General features: G+C 42.0%; 1 protein-coding gene and 1 long non-coding RNA gene across 3 annotated transcripts in view; one reads left to right on the top strand and one right to left on the bottom strand.

The window, feature by feature from the left end:
- Positions 1 to 13,530, bottom strand: part of LOC144771654 (uncharacterized) — a 212,080-nt gene extending 198,550 nt beyond the window's left edge. For both annotated transcript variants that reach the window (XR_013599411.1, XR_013599412.1), the window contains exon 1: positions 13,412 to 13,530. This is a non-coding gene — a long non-coding RNA (uncharacterized LOC144771654). The remainder of the gene's footprint in view (positions 1 to 13,411) is intronic.
- Positions 1 to 13,579, top strand: part of LOC144771653 (uncharacterized) — a 945,479-nt gene that overhangs the window by 607,171 nt on the left and 324,729 nt on the right. The window lies entirely within an intron of this gene.

The raw sequence follows: 13,579 nt of genomic DNA on the forward strand, positions 1-13,579 counted from the left end.
CAATTTAGTATTTGTCAACATTGTTTTCATTCCTGTCTTATTTAACATTTTAAAATAAAACATTTCTGGATCACTGTTGTTAAACCCTGAGAAGTATTGGAATTTCTCATAAAATGTTTTCGAGCTGCCTTTTGGCGGAGTTGGACAATGTTCCCATTGATTATAAGTAAAAACATTTCTAGGATTAGCAGATTTATGCAAATAATGATGCCCAAAGTGATTGTAGCAATACATTTCATCATAATTTGATGAACCCTGTAAATAATCATGTTCTGTGAATTTAGCTGACATTTGTAAATCTGACATCATATTATTAATATTTTCAAAGTTCCAATGATCAGAGAAAGTACTTGGTGTCACAAAGTCACTTAAGGAAACCTTGAATTGATGTGGATATTTCAAGAGCTCAATCGAGCCATAGATTTCATAATCAGTTTTGTCCCATGCTACCCCACCAGGTATTGGATTGGCTGTGATGTTTACTGATGACAGTTCTCTTTTCTCGATGTGAGAGGATCTGTGAGGCTTTAGGACCAAGTTGATGTTCTGACTTGCTGTGTCCATTGTACTATATTTTCCATCAATAAATCTACCCAAACATAAAACCACGATGAGCCAAAGCATGAGGAAAAGTACACCTAACACAATCCAAAATTTAATCCATGGTGAAATCAGATATGTTTCTTTTAGTTGATGAAAAAGTTCAGTCAATTTTTCTTTGAAAGTTTTTGTTGCTGGCATTTCTTCATATTCGCTTGGATCATCAGAAAAGTCATCGAAATTGATGAAGTAGCTAGATGCAGTTCTGTCAATTGTTGGAATTGCTTCCGGATTTTCATTAGCCTTTGGATCTTTCTTTGTTTCATTAGCATAGTCTGAGGCTACATCATTGTAGACAGGTGTTGCTTGACAAACTGTTGCAATTTGGATTTCAAGAGGCACAAGTTCCATGTCTTTGTTGCATAGTCATTTTTTATTCACTGCAGGTTTATCAAATGTGATTAGTTTCTCAGTTTGAACCTCTTGGATTGTAGCAAGATTTGGTCTTCTGCTATTTCTTGGGAGTCCACTGGGCCTACTACTTATTATTGGCCACATGATTGTGGTTTTACCAGGTCGATTGATACAACTCTGCTCTCCTTTTTACCAGCAAGGGGCGGAAGTACTACTGATCTTGTTCCGCTGACAGCTAAGACAGGTACTGCTTTTCTGTAAGAATGCCCAAATTCCTTCTTCACCGCGATCTTTTCTCTGACCAGATCCCCAATCTCTGGAATCCAGACAGGTCTTGCTGGGACAGGTGGTTTTTCTTCAGTGGTCGTTGGCTTTAGCTTTATGTTACTTAGACTTCTTGTTTCATTTAAGTCCTGTAAAACAGCCAAACGATCTTTGATATCAAAGGTTTTTTCTTTCACCACTGAAGTCTGACAATCCAAGTCCTGGATTATAATTCTAGTACCGAACAATAGTTCGTATGGAGTGATACCTCTTAGAGAATTTCTTGGCAGATTGTTAAGACTACGTTGGACACTTGTTAGATGTTTGACCCACCCATCACCCGAACCTAATACCCTCGCCGTTATAGATTGCTTTATGTCACGGTTTTTTCTTTCCACTACCGCATTTCCCTCAGGATGGAAGGGAGAAGAGTACCGCAATGCAATGCCCATGCTGGTCATGGCCTCCTTGTAAGCCCTAGAGCTAAACGCAGGACCCTGGTCAGAATGTAGCATGCCAATTGTGTATGTGCCGATAAAGAATCGCAAATCTTTTATAACAGTTCTGGCGTCAGCTGAGCGCTGGGGCCACATCTTAAGTGAATCTAGTCTTAATAATTATGGGAACGCATTTCTCCGGCTGGATTTCTGTGTATGGATAGCCTGATGCTTTCTAATAAAGGTGTCCTGGCAATAGTCTGGTCCGGTTCACAACTGCGATCTCTATCTCAGTCTTGACAATCCTTTGCAAAATTGTAAATTTGCACGCTCATCCCCGGCCACCAGTATTCCGATTGTAATTCTAATAGAGATTTCAAGATTTCTTGGTGCCTCAGACCCTGTCCCATGTGTGCTTCTTGAATCAAGTAAGCCCTCCGGTTCGTGTTTGGAATTACTCTATCCCCCACTCCAGGGATTTGAGCAAAAGGAACGAAGTTTGCATCAATTATGTATGTATTACTGAGTGGATAGTTGAGAGGTAATGCTGTATAGTCGCCTTTTAATGAGGCTTTTACTGCTAGCATGGTTTCTCCATCTATGTGTTTTTTAGAACGCTTTTTTATGGCTACGGAAGCCGGTTGAACCGCTGCCGCTGTGGCTCTGTTAGCCAATGAATTCCCTGCAACATGAACGCCATCACGTTGATGACTCAGTGTATGTATCACGTGAGTCTTTTGTAGTTCAGTTTCTTATGCTTTATTGTCGCACCTGTGTCATCTAAGTAACCGTTATTAATCCATGTCTGCATGTCATTATTGTAAGACCTGACACAGTAATGCAAATCGCACACTATAACTGTCGGGAATTCGCGATCGGCATTTTCAAGCGCCATCTTTAAAGATCTTATTTCAGCTCGCTGAGCTGTACAGTTTCTGAGTGATTCAGTTTTTGTTATTATTAGTCTGAATTTACCTAAGCGCCAGCGACCTTTAACAATCGTGCACGCTGCATTGTACTTTTGTTTTCCCACAACGTAGTGTTGTGCAAATCTGTCCGTGTATATTACACAGGTGTATTGTTCTAGGGGCAGAATTTCGATTGACAGAGGATATTCATGTTCGAATTCTAGATCTTCTAGTCTTTTCATGTTCGGATCAAAAGCGTGTTTCACGTCTTCTGCAGCAAGAGAATTTTCCCATTGTATCCATTTTGGATCTAATGCCACTGCATTTGGAATGCGTGGTCTTGTTACTGCCTCAAGGGCTGATACTGCTGTTAAAACAGATATGCTCTTGCCGTGGGCTAGGGCTCTTTCTTTTGCTACAGCAGTTTGAACCGCAGTTAGAATTTTTTCAGTTGAACTGACTTTCATTTCAGCTTGTGTGTAAAAGTGTGATTTGTTAGCGATTGGTACCGTTTCTCCCTCATTAGAGGTCAGGTATGTGAATCCGCATCTTCCTGGGATGACTCGGATTACAAGGTTGCGTACGTTTTCGCGTGTTTGCAGTTTTGTTTTAGCAACATGTCTGTTTGTAATTATCTTAAAATTTCAGTGTGTTTCTGAGTCCAATTAATTGGTTTGAAATCAGGTTTTATTAATTCGTAGAGAGGTTTAACCCTCTCTGCATAATTTAGAATGTATGTTCTTCCGAAATTCAGGAAACCTAGTATTGATTGTAAATTCTTCAGCGTTTTTGGTGCATGGAGTACAGCACACTTCTCTAAGAAGTTGTCTGCTAGGCTTTTGCCTTCACTTGATAATTCATATCCTAAAACAGGACAGTTAGATGGACAGTTCGTGATTTTTTAAAGTTGAATTTGTACCCTTCAGCTGCGAACCCAAGTATTATGGTGTTCACTCTTTTTAAGTGAGTCTCCAGGTCATCGTCTGTTAGATAGATGTCATCGACATAATATAATGCCTCATCATCATATATTTGTAGTAACTCTGTTACTCTAGCTGAGAATAATCCTGGGCTATTCTTGAATCCCTGTGGGAGTCGACAGAATTGTTTTTATGCCCCCATACAGGAGAAAGCGGTCAAATACCTGCTTTCAGGTGCTATGTTTTGACAGAAGAATCCATTTGAAATATCTAATGTTGTTTTATATTTTTTGCGCATGATGTTATTCATTAGTGCTGCACTGTGTGAGTTTTGTACTGCAAATGTTTTGCAGCTGGAGTTTAGGTGTCTGTAGTCCAAAAGTAGACGATATGAATCGTCTGGCTTGGAGACAGGAAACAAAGGATTGTTCATTTGTGAGGTGCAGGTTTCAATTACCCCCTGGCATTCAAGTTGATCTAAGATCTCCTTGACTTGTTTTTTAGCTTCTTGCTTAACTGGGTACTGCCTTTGTGCAGTGGGTTGATTTTTTTAACTGAATTTTATGGTGAGGAGAATCCTCATCCCATCATACATGATTTTTATATAATGCAGGAGCTTGGGCTACTGACCATTTTCTAGCAAATGTGTATTTTTTATGAATTGGAATGTGATTTGAGAAGGCAGGCATAATCATTTCTTCGCCATGTGGGCACTCCCTGACAAACTCTGGTGGCCAGTCTTTTTCTGCTAACAGGATGTCATAGCCTTTCTCAAGGTTATCCCAAAAGAGACCCCTTACTTTCCTAGTTTTGTCCCTCTCTATACGTAATGTTATTTCATATAATTTATGGGGTTTGCTAGCTCTGGTGTCTGCAGTTTCCACTTGAATGTATTCATTCGTGTCCACTGTCTCCAGAAGATTCATCAGGATCTTGCGTGCTATGGTTACTTTTGCTGCGCTGTCTAGCATTGTCTGGGCCCTCTTTCCGTTTTTCAGTTGTGTCCTCAGAATCCTCGGCATGTTTTATTTTAATACTGGCTACCTTCTTTTTTGGAAATTGTAATTTTTTATTTTGATGAGCAGGTTCCTTGTCTTTGGACTTGACGTGCTCTTCTTTGTGTTCTGACCGTCCTCTTCTTTCCAATTTCTGTGAGGAAGTCTGAAAAGATCGAGAGGGACGTGTATCAATATCTTGATATCTATCAGGTTTTCTCAAATTATCACTATTTCTAAGGTTGTATCTTTTTTTCAGAGGGCTCCCTTTGGGGAGACTTCCCTCCTCTTTCTGGAGATCTATCTCTTCGTTGAGGAGACCTTCCTCTGGACTGAAATCTTTTTTCTCTGGGAGTGGATTGTTTATTACCCTCCAAACTCTTTTTTGGAGTAATTAAATTATTCTTAATAAAGGTTTTTTCAGGATTTTCAGTTAGTTGTGGTTTTAGTGGTTTCCCACCCAAACTATCTCTACCTAGTTCTTCATAGGATTTTTCTATGATTCTGGCAAGTTCAAAAGGTTGTTCTGCTATATCTGTTTCTTTCAATTTCTGCTGGATCGCCACAGATGCTGCTTCTCCTTTTATGTTGGCTAGTAATATAGCTGAGACTTGCTTAAAGTCTTTCAGTAATTTCATACCTAGAGTTAAAGCAGGTTCTGGACCGTATTCATTTTGAATCTGTCTTAGCACATCTGGTATAACCGCCATGGACGGAACACCATGTGTTTTGTGTAAATCGAAGCAAAGACTGTGCCCCAAGTGTCACAGTCATCCACATGTGGTGCGATCCCCATTGGAAGACAGATAGTCAGAATTCTGTGTTTCTCATTAGGAGTAGTATCTGGAAATACTGCCTCTATCTGTGTAATTTTTTGAGCTAACCAGAATGAAATCTGTTCCCGTTTTGCGGGTATTTTGCCAATGGCTGATTGTATATTTTGTGGTGTGATTTTATTGGTGTTCTCTCAGTGAGGGGTGGTCTGTGGCATTTTTATTGCTGGTTGGACTGTTGAAGTCCGCCCGACATATTGGACCAATTTTCTATGTATTTTAATTAGTTGTTTTAGCTGAGCTAAAAGTTCCCGGTCTGACATTTTTTCAATGTCGGGATGTGGTGTTTAGCTGGCTAGAACCGGCCATGTGGCTCCTGGTCTGCCTAGTGGACCGAGCCTGGTAATGTGATTTTGATGTTTTAGGGCGCCATTAAACCAGAGCAGGTGCTCTTGGTATGTTAGTGGAATTTAAACGTCCTCGAAAGGAGTGTATTCCTCTGGAGATTCCTCTATTTTGTAATAGTGGAAATCGTGTGTCACAGCATGTGCTGCTGGAAAATGTATCCAGTAATTGAATACCTCTGTCTGCCGTTATTCATGGGCCTCTACCACAAATATGACTGTACCACCTCTTGATGATACTCCATTTTCTATAAGTTTTTTAGTTATAGTTTTTCTTACATTTTCCGGAATGATTATAACATTCGGGTCATTTTCTTGGAGACTTGTGTCATCCGCTAAAAGTTGAGCTGCCAAAGCATCTCTATCTTTTTCCTCTTCACTTTCCGTCATTTTACTGACAGAACGTTTTGCAGAGCAAGTTTCAAGGGAACAAAGATAAGGTGCACAATATTTTGGAACACTGTATCCTTCAACGTTGACTAAACCAAAAACTAATACATAGGAATCTCTTCCTACTAAGTTCCGGTGGATATTAAGCTTTTACCCACTCCAGATGTCTTTTGGAGTTTTTACGGGAAAAGGGGTCTGTGTGAAAAGCACGACTGAGTTACTCTAGTATCTTGCGTTAGATTATTGTCTTACCAAACATTGGGTGCCATGTAGTGTAGTTCCTATATTCCCAATAGGCTCTGCGGATTAGAATAACATAAACGATAGTTTAGACGTAGGACTGAGGTCATCTAGGTCTCTACTGAATATGTTAGACTTAATTAGGTTTGCCAGCTAGCTAAGAGGTCACTAGAAACTTTCTCGAATGTTCAAGAAGGAGTTAAATTTCCTGATTAGACAAGAAGGTATTAGTTTCTGGCAACCGCATAAACATGACAACTTTGCTCCCTCCAGAATAAGGAGTATATCTCCAGAGTCATGTGAAAACAATAGATAGCTATTTCACTCAGTCAATCGTGCATGCTTAATTTCACCAGGAGTGCAGAGAAATAGAGAGATGGGGGTTTTCAATAAAAGGTGTTATTTATTGAGCAGTCTTCTTTCTCATGCAAGAGAAGTGAATTGCCACAATTGCAATACTTATCATGAAGTAAAGTGCGTACAGTAAAATGAGTATTATAAAATAATACTGTAAAAGCATTGATATGGTTTCTTAGCCATATGATACTTAAAATGGATAAAATATATTCATACATAAAATCATTGACTAAACGTACTCAACTGGTGCTTCTAAGATACGCCTACCCCGGTGTAACTGACCTAAGCCTAATACGTGGGTACAAGTAGATAAGTTGCAGTTTAAGTTAAGTTGGATTTTGCCAAGAATCTGAATCAAGAATTCTCTTAAGGTTTTAATCAGCTCCGTACCTTGGTTATAGAATGAAGGAGGTCTTGTATCTCTTTCTCAGGACTCGATCTCCCAGCAACCCGCAAAGGTGACTGGAAACACCGAGCTGGATTTCTCGGCAGGGGAAAAGACAGCGTCTCTCTCAGTGCGTCAAATGGGAGGGTCGGCTTCCTTCGGCACTCGCATCAGCTGGGCGTCGGGCAAGTAGATAGCCGCTCTGCTCCAAACCACAGTGTGTTTGCTTAAGGCAACTGCTGGTATATTTATACCTGAAAGGTGCCGAGTTTGACGTAAGGTTGGACATAAGACGTCACTAAGAACTTACAGTTCTTTCTGGACTCCAGGAGTTCTTGTGCAAATCAAAACAAAAGCAGGGGGAATTCCCGGGCTGCTGGAGGCTTGGTTTGTTTAAAGAACGTGTTGTACTTTCTAGGAGTCTATGGGAATAGCCTTGCCGTATTTGGACTGCATTGGCTATTACTAAATATGGATATGATTCTTATGCCTTTATAAGGATATTATTTGTTATAACCATATAAGGGCATAAATCGGGAATATCGAATTAGGGTCCTAGATATATTCACAACAAGTAACTTAAACTTATGATGAATCGAAGTAAAACTGAAATCTTTATCTTTATTCGAAAATTGACCACACATGAAATACACTCAAGTGTGAAGTATTGTATAATCCTACTGACTGTTACAACCCTTTAAGGCATACAAGCTTTCATCTTAAATCTCTGTGCAACAAGCTGCCATTGGGACAAATCTTAAGACTATGCCGAAACTGTATAAATGAATAAATTTATACTCATCATGCAACCCTCCTAAATAAGAAACTGCAAGCAAAGGAGCACCCTATTAAGTTAATCAGAATGGCATACAACAGCCCAAGGAAATCACAATTCCAAATACAACAGAAACCACATACAGACCGCCTAATTTGTGCAACAATGTGTGGGATTCACTCCAGTGCTATGCAGAAAATTGTTAAGAGACACTGGAGTATTTTAACAGCAGGCACCTGATTTATAAAAAAAAACCTATGCTTTCTTTTAAACAGGGTAAATCACTCAGAGATGAGCTGGCCCGTACACATCCCAGAAAACTTGTTACCAAAACCATGTTATGTAGGACGTTAAGTTTACTAGTTGTAGGGCATTATCCTTGCAATAACTGCAATGTTTGTAGATTTACTCGATGAACTATACAATTGGATCTCAGGATGCATACACTGTGGATTCTAGAAACTGTCACTTACTGCAACTCAGTTAACGTTTATATGATCACATGTCCATGAGGTCTCAGATTTTGGGCATGACAACACATACAATTAAAATTAAAGTCAATGAACATAGAGGTACCATCAGATGTAAGAAGACAGTTACTAGGATGATGAAAAACTTTCTTGAAAAGAATCATTCTGGGATGACCTCAGATGTGTTGTCATCGATCAGCAAGCACTGCACACAGGGGCGGCTCTAGGCTCATGGCGGTCCTGGGCAGGAAGCATTCGTAGGGGGCCCCGGAAGAGGGGGTCTGGCGGGGCGGTGCGCGGAGGCCAGTGAAGAGAGGGGGGGTCAGGGTGCTTGGAAGTGGAACAGAGCCGGAGGCCGCCAAATCCCTGCAAGGGGCCGCCACGCAAATATGTATCCATCCTCAGAGGATTATTATATTAAGGATATATGTTGGCGTGGTGGCCCCTGGGGTTTGGTGGCCCTGTGCAGGTGCACAGCTTGCACATGCCTAAGGCCGCCCCTGCTGCACAAAGCAAACATCGAGAAAAAGCTCTGTTTCATTGAATAGAGCTGGATATCCCATCTGGAGACATCAGATACAGGCCTGATTGAGGAAGTGCAATGGACACAACTTTAATGTGTTTCCTAATAATTAAAGCCCTTAGGTTTGTTTAGGGTATGTGTCTAATATATTTTCCAGTGTAGTCATTATTCTTTTTGATAGAGGCAAAAAATTATGTAGTGCTCTTTTAATGTCCGCCTTTCTTTGGAAAAGTGATTACATTAAAGTATCACATCTCAGTAATTGTGCATCACATTGTTCCTTTTCGAAGCTTTCGGAATTTAGGAAAGAAGAATGTCTTTGTGTTATTGTATTTCCATCTTAGGGTTACCGGATGTTTTCCCTTTGTATCTCACACTTTTCTCTATACCTGAAGATGCAGGCCCCTCTTGGATTCCTTACAGTCAGGATAAGAAATGTTTCTAGACGTTCCTTATTTCTCACAAAAAAACTACAGTTTCCTTCTATCCAAGCTGCGTAGTCGTATGTTACAGCTACATATTATTATTATTATATTTATTTTTGTAGAGCGCACAGCTACCCTAAGGTTTCCCGGCGCGGAGGATGAAAATCAGCGAGATGACAAAGAGGGGATTAGTGGGCTATTGAGAACAAAGTTATTGGTTGAACAACCATGTTTTCAAGTTTTTACGAAATTGAACGTAACAGTCGTTCGTGCGAAGCTGAATTGGGAGGGAGTTCCATAAGGAGGGGGCCAGGTAGGAAAAAGAGCGACCACCCTGTCTGACTCGATTGATCCTAGGTATCTGGAACTTGTGTTGGGTCGAGGAACGTAGGATTCTTGGAGGAGCATATCGATGAACAAGAGAGCGCAGATAGGTAGGGGCCTTGCCAACCTTGATTCTATGCATGAAGCATAGAGCTTTAAATTTTGCTCGTTGTTCGATACGGAGCCAATGGAGACTCCGAAGACCCGATGAAGTTGGGGATTTTTTTGGTAGCATGCATATAAGCCTCACTGCTTCGTTTTGCACTGTTTGCAGTTTCTTAGTGACCTCTTTACATGCCCCCAGATATAAGATGTTGCCGTAGTCCAGTCTAGATGTAATTAGAGCTTGGACTACGGTTTTTAATGTATTCTGGGGGAGCATCCACCTGATTTTCTTGAGCCACTTGAGTATGGTAAAACAAGTGGCTGCCACTCTGACCGCTTGTTGTTTCATGGACAGGTGTTCATCAAAGATGATGCCCAAGTTGCGAGCGGTTTTGGAGGGGGTGGGTGTAGGTCCCATCTGAGGAGGCCAATGTTGTGGGCCCCATAGGGTAGGATGTTTTCCAAACAGAAGTAGTTCAGTCTTTCCTCCATTGAGTTTTAATTTGTTCTCAAACATCCAATTGGCAATATTATTAAGGCCAGAATGGAGGGAGGACGGGTTGGAGTATGCATTTGCCGAAAGTGAATAGGCAATCTGGGTATCGTCAGCGTATGAGTAGAACGTCAACCCAGATTTTTCGGCTAAGGTGGCAAGGGGACTGACGTATAAGTTAAATAGTATAGGGCTGAGTATGGAGCCCTGGGGAACCCCAAATAGTGAATTGTGAGGTTTGGAAGAGGATGTGGGGGAGAAAACTTGAAAAGTCCTATCGGAGAGAAAACTTTTTAGCCATGCCAGGGCCGATCCAACAATGCCACAGGTTTGCAAGGTGTTTAAAAGGATGGTATGGGAGACCGTGTCAAATGCGGCACATAGATCGAGTAAAATGAGTGCCACGGTCTCCCCATCACCAACTTGCCGGCGTATAGTTTCGGAAACCCCAAGTAGGGTAGATTCCGTTGAGAAACCTGCCCTAAATCCCGACTGGGATGTGTGAAGGAGGTGATTAGTTTCTGTGAAGTGAGTGAGTTGGGTGACAATATGTTTCTCCAAGATTTTGGAGAATAGAGGTAGCAGCGAAATTGGACGGAAATTAGAGGGGTCATTTGGATCTGCAGTGGCTTTCTTCAAAAGAGGTGAAACCATGGCATGTTTCCATTCCTTAGGGACTTTGGCCTCTCTTAAAGAAGAGTTCAGGAGGTCTAAAATGAGCGTAAGGGAGGGGGTGTCGAGTGAAAGGAGAGTTTGGGGGGGAAAGGGGTCAAGGGGAGAGCCAGATTTAATAGTTTTTATGATTTCATGCAATGAAAGCATGTTGAGGGGATCCCAGTTTGCTAGATGCGGAGGGGGGTCAGACCGTCCTAAAGAAAGGTGCGTACTAGCATTTTCGCAGTTGGACATGCTTACCGGGGAATTTGGGACTAATGGGGAAGATGTTGAATCTTTGAACTCTTCATATATTTTGTCAATTTTATTTATGAAGAATTCAGCCAGAGCATTGCACTGTGCAGAGTCCAGGGAGGGGGCTTTCGGTTGGCAAGATGAGCCAGAGAGTTCCTGGACTATTTTAAAAAGTGCTTTGGGCCGATTTTGAGCATTCTCAATGGTTATTTTGGCAAATTCAGCTCTAGCTGAGGCACAGTTAGCATGATATTTCAAAAGGGCTGTTTTATATAATGCTTTTTGTGCAGGGTCATAGTGGACACGCCATCTACGCTCTAGATTTTTACAGGCCGTTTTTTCAAGTCTAAGTGCATCTGTAAACCAGGGGGCCGGGGGATGAAGTGGAATTTGTTTTCTATTTTTCTGTGGAAGGCATATATTGATGGCAGAGCTGAGCCAGTTGTGAATGGTTGAAGCCTCCTCTATGTTTGTTATATTTGTAAGGGGCCTGGTGTCGTTAAGATGAGTATTCAGTTTGGTAGTATCCAGCTTTTTCCAGTTCCTTAATATCCTAGGCCCAGATGGAGCCTTATGAGAGATGGCCGGTCGCGGCACATCTATTGTAAATTCCACTAGGTAGTGGTCAGACCAAGCGATCGGTATCGGTGGTTTACAGACAATGTTGTCTTGGTTGAAGAAAATTGGATCAAGAAGGTTGCCCGCCTTATGGGTCGGACCCGCGTTATGAAGGGTGAGGTTTAGGGCAGATAGATCCGCTAAAAAATTGGTACTGGTGTGACTAGAGGTGTCATTTAGATGGATATTTAAGTCACAGACTATCAGAAAGTTAGTTGCATCTAACAGAAACGGTGCAATGAGCTCAAGGAAAGAGGCTGCCCAGGTGCTGGCTGTGCCAGGGGCTCGGTATATTAAAGCACCAGATAACGTGAAGTTAGGGGATAGCAGGAGCTTAAAGGATCCGGCTTCACAGTTTGGGATGTCAAGATCTATCCATTGACATGTATATATGTTTTGAAAAAGGATAGCGATTCCACCTCCCTCTTTATGGATTCTGTTTTTGCTAATGTAGCTGTAATTAGCGGGCAACGCAGCTGCTATGTCTGGGCCCAAGCTATTTGTCAGCCAGGTCTCTGTGAGGAAAAGTGCAGCTGGTTGTGACGACGTGAGTAAATCAAAAATATCCCTTTTATGTTTAGGAAGTGACCTGCAATTGAGACTGATAAAAGTAAAATCAATTAAGGATGAAGTAGGAGTTATGATATGTCGTGCCGGTGGGAAGTCGGCAGTGTCCAGATCAATTTCAGAGGGTAGGGAGTAAAGACAAAGGTTGCAGTCAGAGCAAGTGAAAGGGGTGTAGGAGCAATTAATGAGCTTGCCTTTGGAGCATATAGGAGGGATAAGTGCCAGAAGATCCTCTTTGGAGTAGGAAATGGGGGTGTGATTGGATGAACCAAGGTTAGTGGCCCCTGGCCGCGTCTGGTCGCGGACGGGCGCAGACGGGCAGGACTTTGGCTTGACTTCGGCGCGACATCGGCGCGCCCGGTGCGCGCGTCCGCTGCACGGCCGAGGACACATGGGTTAAATGGACAGGGGCGGAGTCAGCTGCAGATCGCTGATTGGTTGGGCAGAGGAAGTAGCAATCACTTCCTCCGTGGTAGGCGTGGCGCCGTCCCTCCACTCAAACCAAACTTTTGGCGGTGGACCGGGGAACAAGTGCGCTATACAAATATTCAAGTGAGTGCTTACAAGTTTTAAAAACACATTATTTCCCTTTTAAAATCGTGTGCAAATGCAATTTGTTACCAGCGCTCGAGATAGCGTAGTCTCCTGCTTGTCTCTGCGCTCAGAATCAACAGAGCGAATGGTGGGAACGGCTTAAGAGCATGTGGGGAGTCAGCTGCAGATCGCTGATTGGTTGGGCAGAGGAAGTAGCAATCAATTCCTCCGTGGTAGGCGTGGCGCCGTCCCTCCACTCAAACCAAACTTTTGGCGGTGGACCGGGGAACAAGTGCGCTATACAAATATTCAAGTGAGTGCTTACAAGTTTTAAAAACACATTATTTCCCTTTTAAAATCGTGTGCAAATGCAATTTGTTACCAGCGCTCGAGATAGCGTGTGGGAATGGATTACCACAGGACTGTGAGGGTGAGAAAATGTCACTAGATGGCAGTGTAACACAGAACACATATTTAACAAACCTACACTTCTTCGAGAAAAGCATTGTACCACCACGACTATTTCTGAATAGAATATTCTTACTGCCGTAATTACTACACCACAGTATCTTCCAAAGACGCGCTGTGCACATCGTTTCCTAAGTGTTGCTTAATATCAAATTCATAGTTCACATCCTTACTATATTGAAATACCAGTTTGCTTCCTCACTGCAACGTCGTTTTCCGCATCGCTTTTCCACCACAGCCTCTCTCTTCTTTTGAAACAAAAATAATAGACACAGACAACGTCACTTCCTCCTTGCCGCAGTCCTACTTTACTCTCACTGCTGCAAAGACGTGAGATAACG

This window comes from Lissotriton helveticus, chromosome 8 (assembly GCF_964261635.1).
Source record: "Lissotriton helveticus chromosome 8, aLisHel1.1, whole genome shotgun sequence".
In the NCBI taxonomy this organism is placed as follows: Eukaryota; Metazoa; Chordata; class Amphibia; order Caudata; family Salamandridae; genus Lissotriton; species Lissotriton helveticus.